Here is a 22,651-nt window from a genome sequence, read left to right on the forward strand (position 1 = left end):
CAACTCCTTAATCCTCAACAGCAACCCCTTCCTCACCACCCACCTCATTCACGGCATATCACCACCACCACCACCACCACCACCACAGGCACCACAGGCACAACTACCACCACATCAGGGTGCGGAAGGTATGTTTAGATTTTAGACCTGGGGGATAACTTACAACTTAACGACTGCACTACACATACGCTAAGGACTACCGAACACCTAAAAAGAAGAAGTGAGAACCCTACCTCACGATGTCGATGAAGAGAACATCGCTCAATCCCGCATGGAATTATCCGAAATTATTAATATTATTATCGGTAGAGATTCACTCAGAACCGAAACTAAAACTACAAATCTTCATACCTTTGCAAAAAAGCAATTTTAAGATCGTAAAACACACGGCATGTTTCGTACCGAGCTGATTCCCCGCTTGCTTCGTGAAGGCACCTTCTTCTTCTTCTGCTTCTCTCACGATCTCCTTGAACTCACTTCGATGCTCGCCACGCTGCCGTTATCTGATAATGCACTGATAAGTGATAATGCGCCGCCTTTCCGCCTTTCCGCCCTCCTCCTTCCTCCTTCCTCCTTCCTCCTTCCTCTTGTGCACTCCTCCCTCTCTTCTTCAATCCTCTCCTCTCCCCCATTCACTTTTATCATACGTCAATCGCTGTTACCTCCTACTTGTAAACCTGCCAAAAATTATAATAATTACACAGACTCTCGTCTCCGCGACGTAATTTTCAAATAATCTTTATTCCTTATAAGGAAGTACAAAGGAATAGGTCAACGCAGCGCACACAAGACCACTGATCTCAGAGATCAGTGCACAAGACCGAGGGACAAGTTGCGGCGAACGGGCGAAGTGAAATAACGGCATAACGGTCCAGGCATTGTCGTTTTTGTTGAATTCTAATTATTTGTTTTTTTCAGATTGCCGTAAACATGCATTTGCGACATTCATATTTAATATTATGTTTAAATTTCCGAATATTTTTTCATAATTCTTCTAGACGCTAAAGCGACGGTTTAAGCTTCATTGTGATTATACACCGCCAGGAGAAAAAAAACATATTCGAGGATCGATATTTATTTAAATAGCTTGGGGTGGGGAAGGGAGGTGAGGCGAAGGGAGGAGAGCAAGGGAGGAGGAGGGAAGGAGAGGCAGGGAGGGGGGGAGGGGGAAGGAGAGGCAGGGAGGGGGGAGGGGGAAGGAGAGGCAGGGAGGGGGGAGGGGGAAGGAGAGGCAGGGAGGGGGGAGGGGGGGAGGGGGAAGGAGAGGCAGGGAGGGGGGAGGGGGGGAGGGGGAAGGAGAGGCAGGGAGGGGGAAGGAGAGGCAGGGAGGGGGGAGGGGGAAGGAGAGGCAGGGAGGGGGGAGGGGGAAGGAGAGGCAGGGAGGGGGGAGGGGGAAGGAGAGGCAGGGAGGGGGGAGGGGGAAGGAGAGGCAGGGAGGGGGAAGGAGAGGCAGGGAGGGGGGAGGGGGAAGGAGAGGCAGGGAGGGGGAAGGAGAGGCAGGGAGGGGGGAGGGGGAAGGAGAGGCAGGGAGGGGGGAGGGGGAAGGAGAGGCAGGGAGGGGGAAGGAGAGGCAGGGAGGGGGGAGGGGGAAGGAGAGGCAGGGAGGGGGGAGGGGGAAGGAGAGGCAGGGAGGGGGGAGGGGGGAAGGAGAGGCAGGGAGGGGGGAGGGGGAAGGAGAGGCAGGGAGGGGGGAGGGGGAAGGAGAGGCAGGGAGGGGGGAGGGGGAAGGAGAGGCAGGGAGGGGGAAGGAGAGGCAGGGAGGGGGGAGGGGGAAGGAGAGGCAGGGAGGGGGAAGGAGAGGCAGGGGGGGGAGGGGGAAGGAGAGGCAGGGAGGGGGGAGGGGGAAGGAGAGGCAGGGAGGGGGAAGGAGAGGCAGGGAGGGGGGAGGGGGAAGGAGAGGCAGGGAGGGGGGAGGGGGAAGGAGAGGCAGGGAGGGGGAAGGAGAGGCAGGGAGGGGGGAGGGGGAAGGAGAGGGGGGGAGGGGGAAGGAGAGGCAGGGAGGGGGAAGGAGAGGCAGGGAGGGGGGAGGGGGGAGGGGGAAGGAGAGGCAGGGAGGGGGAAGGAGAGGCAGGGAGGGGGGAGGGGGAAGGAGAGGCAGGGAGGGGGGAGGGGGAAGGAGAGGCAGGGAGGGGGGAGGGGGAAGGAGAGGCAGGGAGGGGGGAGGGGGAAGGAGAGGCAGGGAGGGGGAAGGAGAGGCAGGGAGGGGGGAGGGGGAAGGAGAGGCAGGGAGGGGGAAGGAGAGGCAGGGAGGGGGGAGGGGGAAGGAGAGGCAGGGAGGGGGGAGGGGGAAGGAGAGGCAGGGAGGGGGAAGGAGAGGCAGGGAGGGGGGAGGGGGAAGGAGAGGCAGGGAGGGGGGAGGGGGAAGGAGAGGCAGGGAGGGGGAAGGAGAGGCAGGGAGGGGGGAGGGGGAAGGAGAGGCAGGGAGGGGGGAGGGGGAAGGAGAGGCAGGGAGGGGGGAGGTGAGGCAAGGAGAGGAAGGGAGGGGGAGGTGAGGAAGGGAGGGTGAGGTGAGGAAGGGATGGTGGGAGGTGAGGAAGGGAGGGGGAGGTGAGGAAGGGAAGGGAAGGGGGAGGAGAGGGGATGAGAGGAAGGGAGGAGGATGAGAGGAAGGGAGGAGGATGAGAGGAAGGGGAGGAGGAGGGGGATGAGCGGGAGGGGGAGGAGGAGGGGATGAGCAGGAGGGGGAGGGGGATGAGAGGAAGGGAGGGGTGAGAGGAAGGGAGGGGAGGGGATGACAGGAAGGGAGGAGGATGAGAGGAAGGGAGGAGGATGAGAGGAAGGGGAGGAGGAGGGGGATGAGCGGGAGGGGGAGGAGGAGGGGATGAGCAGGAGGGGGAGGGGGATGAGAGGAAGGGAGGGGTGAGAGGAAGGGAGGGGAGGGGATGACAGGAAGGGAGGGGAGGGGAGAGGGTGAGAGGAAGGGAGGGGGAGGGGAGGCGGGTGATAGGAAGGGAGGGGGAGGGGAGGGGGAGATGGGGGAGGGGAGGGGGAGATGGGGAAGGGGAGGAGGAGAGGAAGGGAGGGGGAGGGGAGGGGATGAGAGGAAGGGAGGGGGAGGGGAGGGGGAGAAGGGGAAGGGGAGGAGGAGAGGAAGGGAGGAGGGAGGAGAGGAAGGGAGGAAAGCGAGGGGAGGGAGGGAGGGGGAGGAGGATGAGAGGAAGGGAGGGGGAAGGAGAGGAAGGGAGGAGGAAGGAGAGGAAGGGAGGCGGAGGGGATAAGAGGGAGGGGGAGGGGAGGAGGAGATGGGGAAGGGGAGGAGGATGAGAGGAAGGGAGGGGGTGAGAGGAAGGGAGGGGTGAGAGGAAGGGAGGGGAGGGGGTGAGAGGAGGGGAGGGGGATGAGAGGAAGGGAGGAGGAGGGGGATGAGAGTAAGGGATGGGGAAGGAGAGGAAGGGAGGAGGAGGGGGGAAGGGAGGGCTGGAGAGGGGAGGGTATTGGAGGGCAGGGAAGGGCAGGGAAAGTGAGGGGAGGGGAGGACAGGGTAAGTGAGGGGAGGGGAGGGTAAGTGAGGGCAGGCAGGGAAAGTGAGGGAAGGGTAAGTGAGGTGAGGGCAGGAAAAGTGAGGGGAGCACAGTGAAAGTGAGGGGGGCAGGAGGAGTTGGAGTCCCTGTTTTTGCAGATAGAGTTACGATATGGTGTGTCTGGGGAAAATTCGGATCACGTGGGGCTTGTACGCCATTTTGTTTCCATTCACCATGAATCGCTCCATACAATTCTGCGAAAAAATAGTGAATATGACATGTTTCGTTGTGTGGTGTTGCAATAGGAAAATATGATATAAACATCAACATGGGAGAAAGACCTTTTTCTTGATTGGCAAATACAATTTAAATGTAGTTTTTGGACTTTTAGCTCTATTAGTTTATATTTAGCTTTCACTTACTCACCGCAGGCAGGTTGGTGGTCTTTCTGTCTTCTACCGACTCCTCTCCGGCCTTGCTGCCCCAGCTCTCTCTGTGCTCTGTCCCCCAAATATTCCCACAGGTCACACAAGATCTGCCAGCAACCCTCTTATGGTTAAACTGCCAAAATCTAGGCTCTCTGCTCACCTTCACTCTTTCATTCCCCTTTTCTCCCACCTCTGGAACAAACTCCGCCACTCCCTTCAATCCCACTCCTCCCTCCACGTCTTTAAAACAGCTGTTCACCACCATCTCTTATCTTCCCCCATCCAAAACCTTGATCTTTTCTACCCCCGCTAATTCACCCCAGATCCACTTTTTTGAAATTCCAACTTCTTTCCTGGAAGTCCTTGCAGTGTCCATGTGTTTAATACCTCTCCCACCTCCCCCCCCCTCCCCCCCCCCCCCATAGTCCAGGAGCCAAAGGCCTGAATTTTGGTGAACCTGGTTTTGTCGGATAAAGTTTTTTTCTTTGCTGTTTCTTGTAGCCTGGGGGTCGCTCATTAAGATTTAGGAGGGTGCCCGGTGAGATCCCTTGGGCAACTCAGGATATTAACCCCTTTATGTCCGATACGCCCAAATCATGACAAACGGAAGTTCCCTTCGTTTCTTCACAATTGTATGTTTATCAAAGGCTCTAACATGCTTGTTTTTATGATTATTCATGCAGTAGGGCATGTGCAAACCATTTTTAAACAACATTTTAAGCAACAGTTTTGATAATTAACCCTTTTCTGATCGATTTATGGTAGGACGCTTGGGTGGTGTAAGGCGTACACAAACAAAACAATGAGAATTTGATGGTTTGCCATTGTCACTCAGGTTAATGAGATACTTCAGTTCGTTAGGAGTACAATAGGTGGCAGCACTTCATTGTTTTAACTTCCTGATTCAGGAAAACACATTGTTTGCCATTCCTCTGTCTTAAGTTTTCACTCTAGCCAAGCTTCAGATCTTGGTTTTTGGCTGTCTCACAAGCCATAAATGTAAGTAAATGTACCTACTATAGAACCAACTGATTAATGTAGGTGAAATCATTTATATAATCAAGGATGCTTCCAATGAAGTTTTAATTAGATGAAGCCAACCTCTCAGATTAGTATGTGCTGCCCTCTTTTAGCAGGTTACCAAACTGTTTGCATCAATGTGAATCCTTTCTTGTCAAGTGTAGTTGCATACTTCCATTACTTCTGAGAATTAAAGCGGACTCTGAAGCCTTATAATTGACAAAATTTATCTGTTATCAATCCTTTATTTGATAAAATGAGACCACTTCTTTAATCTTAAAGAAAAAAAATCGTAAATTAGATGTTATTTTCACGAATTAGAATTGTTGGTTTTTAACTTGATGGTTTATCAATGCTGCCAGTACTGATGCACTGAATCAAAGAGTCTAAATTTTTAGAGTAGAATGTGAGAGTCTTACATTGTTTTTTACAGGGTTGACATTGATGGAGCCTGACCTTGAGGAATGCTACTTCAGTTGGAAGTTCAACTGCCGTACGAAGACGGAACAGTTGATCCGTGCATGAGCCGTCAGCGGGAAGCTAGCTCCAACATCTGTCAATGTAGAGGGGGTAGGGGAGACTTTTACATACATTATCATCATTGTCCAACAATGATATCACAATGATATCATCATTGTCCAACAAGTCACAATGCCGTGAACATTGGAGAGGAAATGTTAGAAGATTTTGAGAAAACCTGGCCCGAGGGATTTTACAATACAATCCCCAAGAAAGTGGTGACTATGGCAGCAACAAGCAAATCTGTCCAAGTTGGTGACTCCAAAGTCTATGATCTGAATGCCATCTACTCAAGGGTCATCGCATTGTTATCTAGTGACCGCGATATTGACGTGAAGGATGTCCTTTCCCATGAGCTTGCACCTGTCCCAACCGCAATGTTCACGAAGGATGGAATGCGGATTTGTAAAGCCAAGTCTACACTCAAGAGGTTGCTCCAGTTTGAGGTCTCCAGGAGGAATGCTAGTGATGCAAACGTCACTGTCATAGATGGATCAGCCCTTCTTTGGACCATCCATTGGCCAGCAGATGGCACAGTAGCCGATTTCATTGCGAATGTCAAGAAGCGGATAACTTCATACCTGACAGACAGTGACGTTTACCTCATCTTTGACAGGTACCATGAGTACAGTATAAAGTCCGTCACGAGGGATGGCAGGGAGACGGGGGTTAGCAGGAAACATAATCTGCTACGGACAATGAAGCTTCCAGCCCAGAAGGTTGTCTTGTCATCTGTTGAAAGCAAGAAACAGCTTATCCGAATATTATGTGATGAACTGACTCAGGACAGGCTTTTCCATCTACGGAGCACGGAGAAACACAAGTTGGTTGTGACAGGGGAGGACCCTTGTCCCATCGAAATCAAGAAGGAAGAAAGAAGGAGCCGGTACGATCTAGAGACTCATCATGAAGAAGCTGATATCATTATTGTCCAACAAGTCTTGGAGTGTGCTGGAGAAGCCCATCAAGTCTCTGTGGTTTGTGATGACACGGATATGTTCGTATTGCTACTTCATCATTACCAATTCACAAGACTGGAAGTGCCACTGGCCATGGAATCCCCAAGCAAGGAAAGGGCAATAGTGGACATCAAGTCAACACTGGCTAAGCATCAAGAAATTGTAAAGAACCTTTTACCTGCCCATGCCATATCAGGATGCGACACTGTAGCATGTTACTTTGGCATTGGAAAAGGCTCTGTAATCAAAGCCCAGAAATCTGGATATGAATTATTGGCCATAGGCAATGTGGACGCACCGCTCCAAGTCATTAATCAAGCCACTGGCTTCATCTCAGCCTGTTACGGCATAGAGGACAGCATGGACATGTCACACACAAGGCTGCTTGTATGGGGGAAAAAGAATGGAAAAGGTCATACGTCTGCACCAAACCTGGCTGCTCTTCCGCCAACGAGAGAAGCATTTATTGAAAATGTGAAGAGGGCCCACTTTCAGGCAATTTTGTGGCGAACCCTCAATGTAAATCCTCCACCAGCTCTGAACACAGAAGAATTTGGATGGAAGAAAGACACAATCAACAGGTCACTGAGCCCAACCAATCTACCAGAAAATGCCAAACTTGCCCCAGACTACATTTTGGAAATGATCAGATGCGGCTGCAAAAGTGAACCCCTTTGTAACTCCAAGAGATGCAGTTGTCAGGTTAAAGGCTTAACTTGCACAATGTTTTGTGCATGTTTCAGGATAGGATGCTCAAGACCCAAGTAGCCTGAACTAGGCCATTATCAGAATGCCAGTGTTTCTAATTCTACCATGTATTGTAGGACATGAAACAGCACAATACAATCTGTCAGTAGGTTTCAGAACTTGTCCTTGCTCGTTTCAAATTTTGGACAAGGACACGGTTTGGGCCACCCTGTAGTACATAAACGTGATTTGATACATGTTTATTGTGGGTTGGTAGATAAGGGTTAAGAAGGGTTCAAAATTCCTCATAGTCACTGTGACATTATTCTGCAGATTTCTCTCTTCATTTACTCTGGTCTACAAAATGTCGATTTCTTAAAGCGTGTAATCAAAATTGTGGAAATTCGCTGATTTGGAACAGCTAGAAAAGGGTTAATTGTTTCAAATTTGAATCATATTTGATTGTACATTAAGTACTTTGTGAATAAATATCAGAGACAGCAAATTTGATGCATTTGATGTGAGTATTCACCATGAAATTATGGGAAGTTCCCATTTTTTCATGATTTGGGTGCATAGCGCATGAACGGGTTAATATCTTGAGTTGCCCAAGGGATCTCACCGGGCACCCTCCTGAATCTTATTGAGCTACCCCCAGGCTACAAGAAACAGCAGAGAAAAAAACTTTATCCGACAAAACCAGGTTCGACCCCACGGCTCCCGGACTACCAAGCCCTCTTCCTCCCACAGATCTCCCGATGTCCCTGCTCTCAAATGTTGTGTTTGTGTCCTTCACCCTCTCTCCCCATCTTGTCTACCGCTCCCCTTATTTTGTGTTTCATGTGTCGGTTTGACTTTTTGTGTGATTAATGTTAGCTCTTTCACGAGCCTCTTTCACGAGCCTATACAAAAAAAAAAAAAAAAACATTATTATTTTTGTCATAATTATTTATTTAATCTTCACTCGTTCCTCATTATTTTATTTATTTGTATGCAGCCTGGGGTTGCTTGGCTGCATCATTTTCTGGGGGCACGGCTGTGCCGTTGATGCAGTGCCCCCCTTACCAGCTAGCTGGACCTCGGAAGGATGACAAGTTGAGTCGACCTGCAAAGTGTTAATTAAACCGATGCCGGGCTTAACCTCAAGACCCAAGGATCTCAAGCCAGCCACCTTATCCTTTAAGCCAACACCAAGCTTACTCGTTCCTCGTGTTCATTGTCTATCTTTTTCTATCTGTATATTTCCATCACTTTTGCCTTTCATCTTTTCATCTTTTTATCTAATTGTTGCATTAATTTGTATTTCTCATTGTTGGTTGTTATCTCCATATGCAGGTTTTAGGTGGTTTGAGGAAATTCTCCCAGAACTCAAAATCTCCACCTCCTTTTTCGGGAAAGCATCATTAATTCTTGAAGCAGATTGTGAAACTTTGTTCTCATAGCTTCGTTCCAAGAGCTCTTTTTAGAATCCTCACTGAACCTCTGACAGCCTCCACTTGAAGCTCTTTTGTAGTGCTATTCTCCAGAATGCTTTTTAAGTACTCAGTAAGGGTTTTCCTGATCATTCCTGTTGCTCCAACTATCACTGGTACAATATCAGCTTTCGTCAATTTCCAAGACCTCTTGACCTTATTTTTCAGATCCTGGTATTTGAGCATTTTCCTGGTTTCTGAAGAATTTAATCCAAAGTCATTGGGAACTGAAACCTCAATCAACAGTGCCGTCTTTTCCTTTTTGTGTTTGAGCACTATGTCCGGTCGCAATGTGTTGTTTGCAATGTACACACTTGATGGGATCATCTTGTCATGCGTGAGCAATATACAGTATGTTCATTTTCAAGGTTCGGATTTGGTTTGTGTTTCCATGATTGTCCTGGAACCGGAATGTTGAAATGTTTATAGATGTGCCCGTGGATTACCATACAGACGCTGTCATGTCTTTCTGTGTACAACAGTTCTGACATGAGTTTTTTACATCCTGAAAGGAGGTGACTGGTACTTTCTGTTTCTACCCGGAAAAACCTGTTTTTGTCTGATTGGCTCAATCCCGCCATTTTCTTAAAGCCATTAGTGTAGTATCCTTGGTATTGGGCATTTATGATGACTTGCTCTCCATCCCAATTAATTTCACCTCTTCTTAGCCATTCCAATGAACCTTCCTTGTCAGTCCCTGCTCTGTCGAGCTCTTTTTGAATCTTCCTGCTCTTTTGTCATTCTCCCATTTGTCAGAGTATATCTGCTGGCATTTATTTTTGTAGTTTCCCTTTTTCTTTCCTGCCATCATTGGGGCCGTATTTGTTTCTATTTCGTTTTTTGTGAAAGCATTGTGTGCATTCTGACATTCACACACATCAGAATGACCAAATGATAGAGGAATTCCACACCGCAGCAACAATAGCTGACAATTATGCTTGGGCTCATAAAATCCATCTCTACAGTCCGATCCTTCCAAGTAAAAGTAACTGGGGAGAGTTACAGTAAACCTAGTCAGATGCTTACTTAAAGGTATTGGGGGGAAAACTCACATGCCAAGTTGATTATTTAAAGCCAGTTTTAACTGCACCTGGTAACTACTAGAACAATATTGTTACGGACCGCGGTTAAAGATGTTATATTTGCCGAGCGGAGGCTCCGCGACCGAACAGTTATTCCCCGACTAAAACCCGATTCAACCCAAACGTTGGCCGTATCGCACCGCAGCTGCCCAATCTGGAAAACTCTAAAGCGACCGAATGCAAAGAGGAAGAAGACGTACAGAAGAGTAACTGGGTTTATTATTATTCACACATATAAGCAAAAAGAAAGCAGTCACGTTTATTTACAGGGACATGAGACGCAGGTGACACAGTGAAATCTTTAGCTTATCTAACAGGCTTAACTTATTCCCAGGGACAAGACAAAAGACAGACTACAAACACACTTACACGGGGAATGATGATAGGGATGGCAGGTGGATGGCTGGCGGGATAGGGAGGTCCAACTGGTCCTGCAGCACGATCGGCTCGTTGGGCAGCCGCCGTCCCTTCGCGGCCCTGCTCCAAACTGCCGTCTAGGCCCCACGCTGCTGTGGCTGCAGTTTCGGTGGCTCGAGCTGCTGTAGAGGCAGTTTCGGTGGATCAAGCTGCTGTAGATGCAGTTTCGGTGGCTCAAGCTGCGGTAGATGCAGTTTCGGTGGCTCAAGCTGCGGTAGATGCAGTTTCGGTGGCTCGAGCTGCTGTAGATGCAGTTTCGGTGGCTCAAGCACGCAGCTCAGCTCTGACGACCCAGCTCTTGTCTCCTCCCTCCTTGTCTCAACTCTGTCAAAGCTCATCTCTCGGACTCAACTGCTGGACTTCTCTCTCGGACTCAACTCAAGCCAAACCCCTTGTTCATGGTTGGTCGAGTGGGGCTGGCTCACTCCTCCCCTCTCTGACGAGGTGGGGACCCGCCTTTCTTCCCCAACCCTGCCTCGTGGCCAATGGTGGTTGAAGAGAAAACCGCCCAAAATGCAGTTGGCCATCGAAATGAAATGAAAGGGGACCTATTCTTATTTCACTTGGTACAATGGAGTATTTAAGTTAATGGGAGACACAGCCTTACCCTAAGACACATAATAAGATATAAGCTATCGAACAGGGGTATTCTATGATTGGCTGACGTGTATGCTTATGGACTAATTACCGAGACGCCCTTTTTACCTTCACACAACTCCGGAGGCAGGAGGCGCAGAATAAACAATAATAATAATAAAGCACACAATAAAAAAAACACAATCCTCGTATCCGCAACACTGCATCCTCCTCCTCTTAGGCACGTCCCGGGCCTACAACTTTAATTTAGTGTGACACGTAGGTGTAGTTCCCTCTACTTTTAACCTGACCCTGAGTGCGACAGTTTTAAAACATAAATAAATGTGCCCTGCTGCTTCATTGCACCCTGCCTAACAGACTTACGCCCACAGTTAACCGAATTGCGGAATGGTCTTCAAACTACACACTGACGGTGGGGAGCATTATTTACACTTGACGCTACTTTTATTTACAAGACTAACCCAGGACCTGTAATTGTTCTTTCTGGGGGGAGACAGTCTGCTCTGCATCGACGCACCATGAAAGCACCTATAACGCACCAATACACACCCAAGCACCAATCGGTGCAGTCACCATTGTTCAATGAATGTTCAATAATAAAAATAAATCAACAACCCCTAACCCTGCAGGTGATCTCTTGCTCTTCGGCTCCCTCTGCTGGCTATTATTATTTTCTTCCAGATGTTGTCTTTTTCCTTGCTTTTCTTACTGGCGGCCTATTTGAACTGAAAAATGCACCCAATGTGTCCTTTTTATTTTATTTTATTTATGGCCCACAGGGCCGACTAGTGTGGTTCACCTGTGGGGCATCGGTGCCCTGTGGCCAAGGTCCGCCAGCAAGATTTTGGGCCCTCATGGCCGGTTCCAGCAGAGGGGCCATGCCCCAACCCATGGGGTCCATAAGTGGTGCTCGGCCACAGACATGTGGTCCATAATGTGGTGCATCGATGCAGACAGCTGGTTCTGGGAGTTCCGGGCGCACAATGGCCGACTCACGCACGCTCCCCTCGGTGCCCAATGGCGCACAGGTCATGTGGGAGACAAAAGGGGAAAGACAAATGAGCGAGGGGTAAGGTCACAAGGGTACACATCAATAAGGCAATGCAAGGCGAAATGCGTACGGAGGGCGAAGTGAGAAAGCTCGTCCCTACCGTACGTCACCCCCCTGTCACCTACACTACCCTTGCCCTTACCCCATATGTACAAAATCTACACATTACAAATTCGTCACTACCGTCACGTCTTCCCCATATTTCCCTTATAACAAATTCGTCTCCACAATCCCTCTACTTCAAAATTTGCCATCACCCAATTCATCATCAATCCTCATAAGGAGGAAGAGATGGAACATCAAAGCACAATGTCACACCCACGTCATGATGCGTCTCACAATCCAAACATTTGCATCATAAAAAATAATCAAAACATGGCATGGTGTGGAGTACCTGTCACCTCAGGTGAGTGGATGTAGATGGTGCGAGGAGACGTCAATCCTAACTATCCTCTAAATGACATTAACACACTTTACACTACCCGGGGTCTCTCCCTGCCAATCCATTGGCCAACTTACACTATGGGTTCTAAAAACCAATTCCCATTGACCAAACTGTGGTGCTGCTCAATTTGGGGTCTCACTCCCCCGATTCATCTCCCGGTGCCCTTGCACAATTTCTGGGCTGTGACGTGTAGCTCTCCCAGCAGGTCTACCCACCTGCACACCTCCACCACTGCAGTTGCCACCCGAGATTACCTAGCTCCTCACCCTAACCTATCTAATTGGGGAAGGCCCCTCCTGGCTCTGTCACCCCTTGGTGCCCTCTGGCACTGGGCTACCCGGGTCCGTCCTCCGGATCCTCGGGCCCCATCCACAACTACCGGCTCCCAGAGCCCACCTGCGGCCTCACCTGGCCGACATCCTCACAGTGGTGGAGTGCTCAACCAACTACACACACTAACAGGCTACACGCCCAGCCATTTCCACAACACTAATGCACCCATCCAAACATCATTCTTCCACCCGCACCACAGATGCCAATATCCAACCACAATTTACCTATACCCTCTACCTAACACTTACACTACCCGCCCCGGGTATTCGTGATGGGGGTCCACTCTTCCCCCATACACACCTTCGCACCATCCACTCCACTCCATAGTTTCCACCATACTCACTCCACGACCATCCATTCCAATACTCCATATACTCCACACTCCATGTATTCCACACACCTGTTGGTGCACACCTGTGCACTCACACCTGGTGCCACCTGCACCCTCCTCTTCTTCCTGGACCAGTTGGTCAACACAACACACATCACCATCACCATCACTCAAACACTGCTCCATACACCTGTTCAGTTGCACACCTGTGCAATCACACTTGGTCACCATACACTTTTCACAATACACTTCTAAATACACTTCCAACACTCACACGGCATCATCTGAACTACCTGTTGCCCTGCTAACTTAGTGCTCCCCGTCTTCCCTTTAAACTATGCACATACCACGTCATTATCATCCACTCTAACCTACCTGCGTCCCCACTACAGGTATCAGTCACTAACTAAACCTTAACGTAACCTAATGTCAGCTTCTAGGGCCCTACACACAATATCCTAACCCACCCGGGCTAGTTTTCACTGCCATCAACCCCATAATCTAGTGCTCCTTTGCCCCCCACTGTGAGGGATGGTGGACTGGCCATCCCATCACATGGGGCATCTCTTACTACCAATTTTGCACATCAAATTTCAGCCAATCAAAAATTTTCTAATTACTGCCAATTCTATTCACTTTTCTAAATTTCGTATCAAAACCACTATCACTATCACCATCATCACAGTCCGCTATTTCCTAGCCTCGGTGCGTTATGACGTCATTAAACTCGGCTTCGTAAAGCCGAGCAATGAATTCGGGTGGTTTGGTCGCCTGCAGGTTGAATCCGTCCGGCTTTCGGTTCAAGGGAGGTGGTTTGGTCGGGCCGAGATTCCACGCACCATCTCGGCGCGGCACCTTGCGGTCCCGGGCCCGATGGCTCAATCTCCCCCGGTGGGAACCCCGTCCCCACGAGGGGGCACCGTCCGCTTCCTCCCACTCGCCCTTGAACCAGACCGATCGCCTTGACCAGCCATGGCGCGATTTCAAAATTCGGGTTTTGCTTTAAAACACAATTTTCCAGCAGCTCGTAATTTTGAGTGCGTTAAGCGTGCTTCGGGCCTCGTATCCCACTCCTGACACCAATTTGTTACGGACCGCGGTTAAAGATGTTATATTTGCCGAGCAGAGGCTCCGCAACCGAACAGTTATTCCCCGACTAAAACCCGATTCAACCCAAACGTTGGCCGTATCACACCGCAGCTGCCCAATCTGGAAAACTCTAAAGCGACCGAATGCAAAGAGGAAGAAGATGTACAGAAGAGTAACTGGGTTTATTATTATTCACACATATAAGCAAAAAGAAAGCAGTCACGTTTATTTACAGGGACATGAGACGCAGGTGACACAGTGAAATCTTTAGCTTATCTAACAGGCTTAACTTATTCCCAGGGACAAGACAAAAGACAGACTACGAACACACTTACACGGGGAATGATGATAGGAATGGCAGGTGGATGGCTGGCGGGATAGGGAGGTCCAACTGGTCCTGCAGCACGATCGGCTCGTTGGGCAGCCGCCGTTCCTTCGCGGCCCTGCTCCAAACTGCCGTCTAGGCCCCACGCTGCTGTGGCTGCAGTTTCGGTGGCTCGAGCTGCTGTAGAGGCAGTTTCGGTGGTTCAAGCTGCTGTAGATGCAGTTTCGGTGGCTCAAGCTGCGGTAGATGCAGTTTTGGTGGCTCAAGCTGCAGTAGATGCAGTTTCGGTGGCTCGAGCTGCTGTAGATGCAGTTTCGGTGGCTCAAGCACGCAGCTCAGCTCTGACGACCCAGCTCTTGTCTCCTCCCTCCTTGTCTCAACTCTGTCAAAGCTCATCTCTCGGACTCAACTGCTGGACTTCTCTCTCGGACTCAACTCAAGCCAAACCCCTTGTTCATGGTTGGTCGAGTGGGGCTGGCTCACTCCTCCCCTCTCTGACGAGGTGGGGACCCGCCTTTCTTCCCCAACCCTGCCTCGTGGCCAATGGTGGTTGAAGAGAAAACTGCCCAAAATGCAGTTGGCCATCGAAATGAAATGAAAGGGGACCTATTCTTATTTCACTTGGTACAATGGAGTATTTAAGTTAATGGGAGACACAGCCTTACCCTAAGACACATAATAAGATATAAGCTATCGAACAGGGGTATTCTATGATTGGCTGACGTGTATGCTTATGGACTAATTACCGAGACGCCCTTTTTACCTTTACACAACTCCGGAGGCAGGAGGCGCAGAATAAACAATAATAATAATAAAGCACACAATAAAAAAAACACAATCCTCATATCCGCAACAATATGTTGCGGGCAGTGACTGTTGAAGGGTCATCCAAAATACAGGTGATGCCAGGTTGATGATGTGAGTTTTCCAGGTTTTGACTTTACGAGTAACGGAAAAAAGCATTTCATTGGAGAGTTGGATCAGCTGCAGATTACACTACCACTCAGAGACCTGAGTAAAGAGAGATACAAGGTGTAGGTGGTTTACTTAATGCACTTCTTCAGGTGGTTAAGCTAAAGTCCAGGGTGGTGTCCGGACCTGTTACTGTAGGATTACATCCAATGCACATGTCAGTTCCCTTTGTCATCGGAACTGATCAAGCCGTTGATGGAATCTCTAATCCACAAGATGACAGAACAGCCACTGGTGGAGTGGACCATGGAGCAGTTATGGAAAGAGACTCCTTATCTGTTTCCGTCGTATGTAGTGAGACGAGTTGAGTCAAGAAAGCGCGCCAACAGAAAAGAGTGAATAACATTACGATATGGAATTAGGATTTGTGTATACGTTGGAAAAACTGTTTATGAACCAGGACAGTAATGATGCTGATGATAGTTGAACTATCAATGGTCATATTCATGGACCAAAGCGAAATCTGATAGTCAATCAAAAATGTCGGGTCTCACAAGAAAGAGTCTCATATATGAGCAAATGTCGGATTCTGAGCTACGGGGGCTAGCTAATAACATTCTCCCTTAGGTGGAGGCAGCCAATATCCAGTTTGCTACTTTAAGAAAGGCAGGGTATTAAGGAGGAAATGCAGACCACTTATTGTATCAGCAGATGAGGAGTGAAGATACATTATCAGATCGGGGTTCCAAAACTGCAATAGAGTTCCAATCGATACGGTCTGGCACGCCTACTTGCTCTCCAAAGTTTCCTCTTATGGTATCCTTGGAAATCTCCATGCATAGCTCACAGACTTTCCCTCCTGTCATAGTCAACGTGTGGAATTCTCTCACCTCCTCTTCCTGTCCAGGCTGGAGTTCGTCAAGGCAGTGTTCTGCGCCGTGTTATTTTTCTGGTCTTCATTAATGATCTCTCCAACTCTCTGGAAAATCCCCTCAATCCTTTTGCTGATGACTCCACTCTCTGCCGCTCCATATATCATCCCTCAGATTGGCAGGCATCAGCCTCTTCACTCTCTGCAGACCTGGATAAAATCAGAAACCGGTCAAACAAGTGGAACAGGTCATTCAATCCTGACAAATCTCACACTCTCATTATGTCTCTCTGAAAAGATCGTCTGGAAAACCCTCCCATCTACCTTCTCAACAATCCTCTCAAAGAAGTTCTGTCACTCAAGCTTTTGGGTTTCACTATCTGCCATGATCTTTCCTAGGAAAACCACATTTTCAAGCTGGCCTCCAAAGCCAGTCGTCAACTGGGCATCCTCTGTTGTGCGAAGTCCTTCCTTGGCACACCTGAGCTCCTCACCCCATACAAAGCTTTTATCTGCAGCTTGATGGAATAATGCTCTCCCCTCTGGGCTGGTGCACCTGCCTCACACCTAGCTCGGCTTCATGCTGCAGAAACCAAGGCTTTTAGAATCATTTTCATCTACCGCGATGAAGCTAACTGTGAGGGCCTTTCACTCTCTCACTGCAGGCAGGTTGGTGGCCTTTCTGTCTTCTACCGACTCCTCTCAGGCCTAGCTCCACCTGCTCTGTCTGTGCTCTGTCCCCCAAATATTCCTGCAGGACGCACAAGATCTGCCAGAAACCAACTTCTGGTTAAACTGCCAAAATCAAGACTCTCTGCTCACCTTCACTTTTTCGTTTCTCTTTTTTTTCCCGCCTCTGGAACAATCTCACACACTCTCTTCAATCCCACTCCTCCCTCCAGGTCTTCAAAACAGCTGTCCACCACCATCTCTTATCTTTACCCATACAAAACCTTGATCTTTTGTACCCCCGTTCATCCAACCCAATTCCACCTCCTTCAAATTCTGTTTTCTTTTCTGAAAGTCCCTGTGGTGTCCATCTTGTTCATACCATGTACCCCAGCCCCAGCCCTCTCCCTTACACAGATCTCCCGATGTCCCTGTTCTCTACTGTCTTTGTGCTTCCCTCTCTCTCCCCCTCTTGTCGACCTTTATTGTATGTTCTATGTCTTAGCTCTTACAGAAGCATCGACTTAGTATTACAAAAAAAACTGTTTGGCTTCCTTAGTCACCTGGAAAATATAGATGCTTGTGATCTCTGCTCTCGACCACAATCTTGTTAGCATATACAAGGCATGCATAGCCTTGGTAACGAATTAGTGAAGTTTGCTGCTATTGCGAATCTTTACAAAGACGACTACAATGACAATATGCCAAAAAAACTGTTCTTGTACAAGGTTCTTCTTGACAAAGATTGCAAAGTTACATTTCCAAATGTTGAAATTACTCTGAATGTACTTGGTGCTGATGTTGTGCAATTATTTTTCCGAGATGAAGACCATAAAGAACACACGAAGAACTATAACGAATCAAGATGAAAAGCACGTAAGCCCAGTTGTTGTAGTTCATGTATAACTTATGCAGTACATTATGTTCCATTAATCTGTTTGTGATATATGAAACATTTGTTTTGTTTTTCATGCTGGCGGTAAAACATGAAAAGGGGTAAAAAATAAAATAAACCCTGAAAAACATTATTAGGCACATTTACTTTTACATCAATCAATAAACAAGAAGACGTCATGCGTAGCACGATACTTGCAAAATCCGCCGCCCCAGCCCCAGCCCCCACCCAAAAAAAGTTTTCCAATGATACAGCAAATTGTCCATTTCATGAAGATTAAAATTTACAATCTTGATCAAAGCTCGGGTCAACAGGATGAAAAGTGACGATTTTTCAGATGAAAAATGATGACTTTGGAAGGTTGACATAGAGTTGACCTTTGATCTTTTGACCTCAAAAATAATTCGTTTCCCTATTTAGTGACTCAATGTGCAAATGCTGTTCAATTTTCAAGTCAATCGGATGAAAATTGAGGATATTAAAAATTTGGCGTATGTTGACCTTTTGGCCTCTGTTGACCTCAAAAATAGATGGTGGTTGAATTCAGTGACCATATATATAAATCCTCTTAGAAGTTCAAGTCAATCAAATGAAAATTGGTGATTTTAGAAATTTGGCCTATGTTGACCTTTTGGCCTGTGTTTACCTAAATTATAATACGTGGTTGAATTCAGTGACCAGATATGCAAGTCGTCTTCAAATTTCATGTCAATTGGATGAAAATTGAGGATTTTAGAAATTTGGCCTATGTTGACCTTTTCGCCGATGTTGACCTCAAATATACTTGGTGGTTGAATTCAGTGACCAGATATGCAAGTCCTCTTCAAATTTCAAGTCAATTGGATGAAAATTGAGGATTTTAGAAATTTGGCCTATGTTGACCTTTTGGCCTATGTTGACCTGAAGAATTCTTAGGTGGTTGAATTCAGTGACCAGATATGCAAGTTATCTTCAAATTTCAAGTCAATTGGATGAAAATTGAGGATTTTAGAAATTTGGCCTATGTTGACCTTTTGGCCTATGTTGACCTTTTGGCCTATGTTCACCTAAAATATAATTTGTGGTTGAATTCAGTGACCAGATATGCAAGTCCTTTTCAAATTTCAAGTCAATTGGATGAGAATTGAGGATTTTAGAAATTTGGCCTATGTTGACCTTTTGGCCTATGTTGACCTCAATAATACTTGGTGGTTGAATTCAGTGATCAGATATGCAAGTCCTCTTCAAATTTCAAGTCAATTGGATGAAAATTGAGGATTTTAGAAATTTGGCCTATGTTGACCATTTGGCCTATGTTGACCTCAAACATACTTGGTGGTTGAATTCAGTGACCAGATATGCAAGTGGTCTTCAAATTTCAAGTCAATCGGATGAAAATTGAGGATTTTAGAAATTTAGCAAATTTGGTGACCTTTGGCCTATGTTGACCTTTTGACCTATTGACCGCCAAAAAAATAGGCTTCTTGCTTTTGACCAACTCTACCACTTGGTGAAGTTTCGTGAAGATCGGTTGAAAATTGTGACCTGTAGGCCGGTGACAAACAAACAAACAGACAGACAAACAGACAGCCAAACAGACAGACAGAACCACAAACACAACCGACCAATATACTTGAAAAATCTTCGATTTTGCAAGTAATAATTTGACAATTTAATTTTTATGCCAGGGCCCCCACAAGTTGTTTGGCCTCGGGCCGCTCCACAACTCTAAATCCAGCATGCGTTGTCCCTGTCTCAGTTTCATTAGGTTTGACTTTTCTTTGTGGGTGTTTAAGCCTTAAAGCACTCATAGAATTGAAGCCCCTGCAAACACACCTGTATTACCAGCTTTGGTGTTACTTCCTTAGAGCGACTATAACAATTGCAAAGCATATAGGAACACAATGTTATTTATTTAATTATTACCACTTATTTACTTGATCCTTGGATCGATCTGTGTTTGGAAAAGAAAGTAGTAGTAGTAGTGGTAGTAGTAGTGGTAGTAGTAGTAGTAGTAGTAGCAGTGGTAGTAGTAGTAGTAGTGGTAGTAGTAGTAGTAGTAGTAGTAGTAGTAGTGGTAGTAGTAGTGGTAGTAGTAGTGGTAGTAGTAGTGGTAGTAGTAGTAGTAGTAGTAGTGGTAGTAGTAGTGGTAGTAGTGGTGGTAGTAGTAGTAGTAGTAGTGGTAGTAGTGGTAGTAGTGGTAGTAGTAGTGGTAGTAGTAGTAATAGTAGTGGTAACAGTAGTGGTAGCAGTAGTGGTAGTAGTAGTGGTAGTAGTGGTAATAGTGGTAGTAGTAGCAGTAGTAGTAGTAGTAGTGGTCGTGGTAGTAGTAGTAGTAGTAGTCATAGTAGTAGTGGTAGTAGTAGTGGTAGTAGAAGTGGTAGTAGTAGTAGTAGTAGTAGTAGTAGTGGTAGTAGTAGTGGTAGTAGTGGTGGTAGTAGTAGTGGTAGTAGTAGTAGTAGTGCTTTTGTTGGAAAGGTTACAGAGATTTGCGTTTAGAGCTCATGCAAGCTCAGGCAAACATATGTTCCCAGTTTAATGTCGCTCAATTCCTCATCTCTGCAAGTCCATGGTTTGAACTACAGTAGACAAGGTAGAGCATTTTGAAGAGAAAGCACTACCAAGACAGATAAGGGGAAGGTAAAAGAACGCCAAAGAACACCAAAAAAAAGAACGCCAAAGAACACCAAAAAAAAAGAATGCCAAATAACACATTTATACAAATAAGAGCAAAGTATCTTATGGGGAGACCGTACAAAGTGCATCATTTATAGTCCAGGTTTCCTTAAACTTTTGAACAGTGTTACTATATTCTGCCGCCTTGTACTCCGAAATAATGCGTGAGCGTATTAAGCCCTTCAGACATACAGAACTGTGTTCCACCACATCTTTCTCAATTTTTGCCTTCCTGGTTTTATATATTGCCATTTTCCCACAGGCTAAAATAAAGTTAACAAGGAGATCTCGTGACTTGCTTCGTTTCTTTACTGGGTGCCCGATGATAAAAAGTGTTGGAGAGAAGTGAAGCCAGAAGCGCAAGAGAAGATTTTTCATCAGTAAGAACACTGGTTCAAGACGGTGGCATTGAAGGTATATGTGAAATATAGTTTCCCTTTCACCACAAAAGCAGCAGTCCTCTGAGAAGTTAGTGAAGTGCCGCATCATAGATCCAGAGCTCAGTGCACCATGTAGCAACCTCCAACTTAAGTCTGCCATCATTCTTGGTGTTGGGTAGAGATAGAGTGAATCCCAACGTGGATGAACAGTCGAAGGAAGTGGAAGAATCTCACGCCAGGGAGTATCCAGTCGGGTTGCAAGAGCTATATAATGGAGCGAGTGGATCACTAGCAGGTATATATTTTTCCTTGATAGCCCACAGAACGACATTTCCACTGTGCCAGGGGTCTTACTCATATTGTTTGCAGGTATTGGCTGAGAGAGCTCGCAACATCGTGGTCGGATTTTAAAATCCATGGAGTTACCGATGGACATCTGTCCAGATCCATCGCCCTCTTTGGGATTCTCTAGATATTCCAGACAATCGGGAGGCAAGGAGCTTTTGACCTCTTCAAGTATCCTGGAGGGGATCCTGATTGTCCTCAGGCCCATTTTCGCTGCGAGTTCCTTGGGTAAAAGCGTTCTCTTACCATCGTTCAGAAGGTCTCCCACTGTGGATATGCTACCATCTAAGAGGCTCCTTCTTACTGAAAAGGAAGCCAGAGTTGGGCCCTGTAGAAGAGGGTTGAGAATGAGCGGTTCTTCCAACAGGTCCTTGCCTGGATAAGGAACTGTTCTTTGTACGTCGACTACATTCCAAGCCTTCAGCATTTCTTGATAAAAGAGAGGCAATGTAGCACTAGACAGGCTCCGAGATGTAATGATGAAAAGATTCCTTTTGTACCCAAGATTGAGCACTTTGCTGAAGAAGTATGATGCCAGTGAGCACCATTGCGGTGCAGGGTTCACATGTAGGTAACGTTGTATGGTCTTCAGCCTGGATGCGTGGAAGTGGCTTCGAAGGCAGGGAAAAGACTGTCCACCTTCTGAAAAAGGCAAGCTCAAAATGCCCAGGGAAACCCAGTGTTTACCATTCCAAAAGTAGTCCAGTAGCTTCCTCTGCATCTTAACCAGAAACTCCTCTGGAGTGCTTATGCAAGAGAGCCTGAATACTAACTTCGGAATTATAAACTGTTTAATAAGGAGTGTTTTTCCCCTCAGAGACAGGACTTTTAGTAGTCCACTCCAGTCTCTCAACTTTGCTTCGATCTTGTCCCCTAAAGTGTTCCAGTTAATGAGTGGTGAGGACCCATGGGAAGTGGATAAGTGCACCCCCAAATATTTGAGCTCATTGCGACTCCAGGTCAATTTCTGAAAAAGTGTTGGTAACTCCTTTACCTGCATTTGTCCAATTAGAAGCCCCGAGCTTTTCCTCCAATTGATTGTAGCAGACGATGCTGCTGAATAGACCTGCTGACAATCATAAACTATTTGCATATCCCTTGCATTACTGGCAAACACGAGAACATCATCTGCATATGCAGAAAGTTTGAGGTTGACCCTGTTGTGTGGCACCACAATGCCAGTTAGCCTTCTTCTCATCAAACAAAGGAAGGGTTCGATACATAGGGAATATAATTGGCCGGACAGGGGACATCCTTGTCTTATTCCTCTCTCAAATGGAAAGGGCGCGAGCAAGAAACCGTTGACTTTTGACTAGGCATTCTGCTGACATGTACAACATCTGAATCATGTCTACAAATCTCCTCCCCAACCCAAATGTTAGCAAGGTTTCAAACAGATACTCATGGTTCATCTGGTCAAAGGCTTTCTCCTGATCCAAGGAAAGAAATCCGACTTGAGTCCGAGTCATGTCCGCATACTGTATCAGGTCTCTGACAAGGGATATGTTGTCATGTATTGTCCTGCCTGGAATGGCATAAGATTGGTCCGGGCTGACTAATTTTGTCAGGACTGGTCCGAGACGGAGTGACAACATTTTAGCCATGACCTTATAATCCACACACAGCAGAGACACAGGGCGGTAATTCTTCAAGTCTCTCAAGTCACCCTCCTTGGGAATCAAGACCAGCATCGCTCGACGCCAAGAAA

At 47.1% G+C, this 22,651-nt stretch overlaps 1 protein-coding gene across 1 annotated transcript in view; it reads right to left on the reverse strand.

Moving 5' to 3' along the window:
- Positions 1-587, reverse strand: part of LOC137431153 (beta-1,3-galactosyl-O-glycosyl-glycoprotein beta-1,6-N-acetylglucosaminyltransferase) — a 28,836-nt gene extending 28,249 nt beyond the window's left edge. Inside the window, exon 1 of the mRNA XM_068122157.2 lies at positions 403-587. The gene's annotated coding sequence lies outside the window, so the exon portion shown is untranslated. The remainder of the gene's footprint in view (positions 1-402) is intronic.
- Positions 588-22,651: the final 22,064 nt, after the last annotated feature.

The sequence above is a fragment of the Myxine glutinosa genome, chromosome 7 (assembly GCF_964187855.1).
Source record: "Myxine glutinosa chromosome 7, kmMyxGlut1.1, whole genome shotgun sequence".
Classification (NCBI taxonomy): domain Eukaryota; kingdom Metazoa; phylum Chordata; class Myxini; order Myxiniformes; family Myxinidae; genus Myxine; species Myxine glutinosa.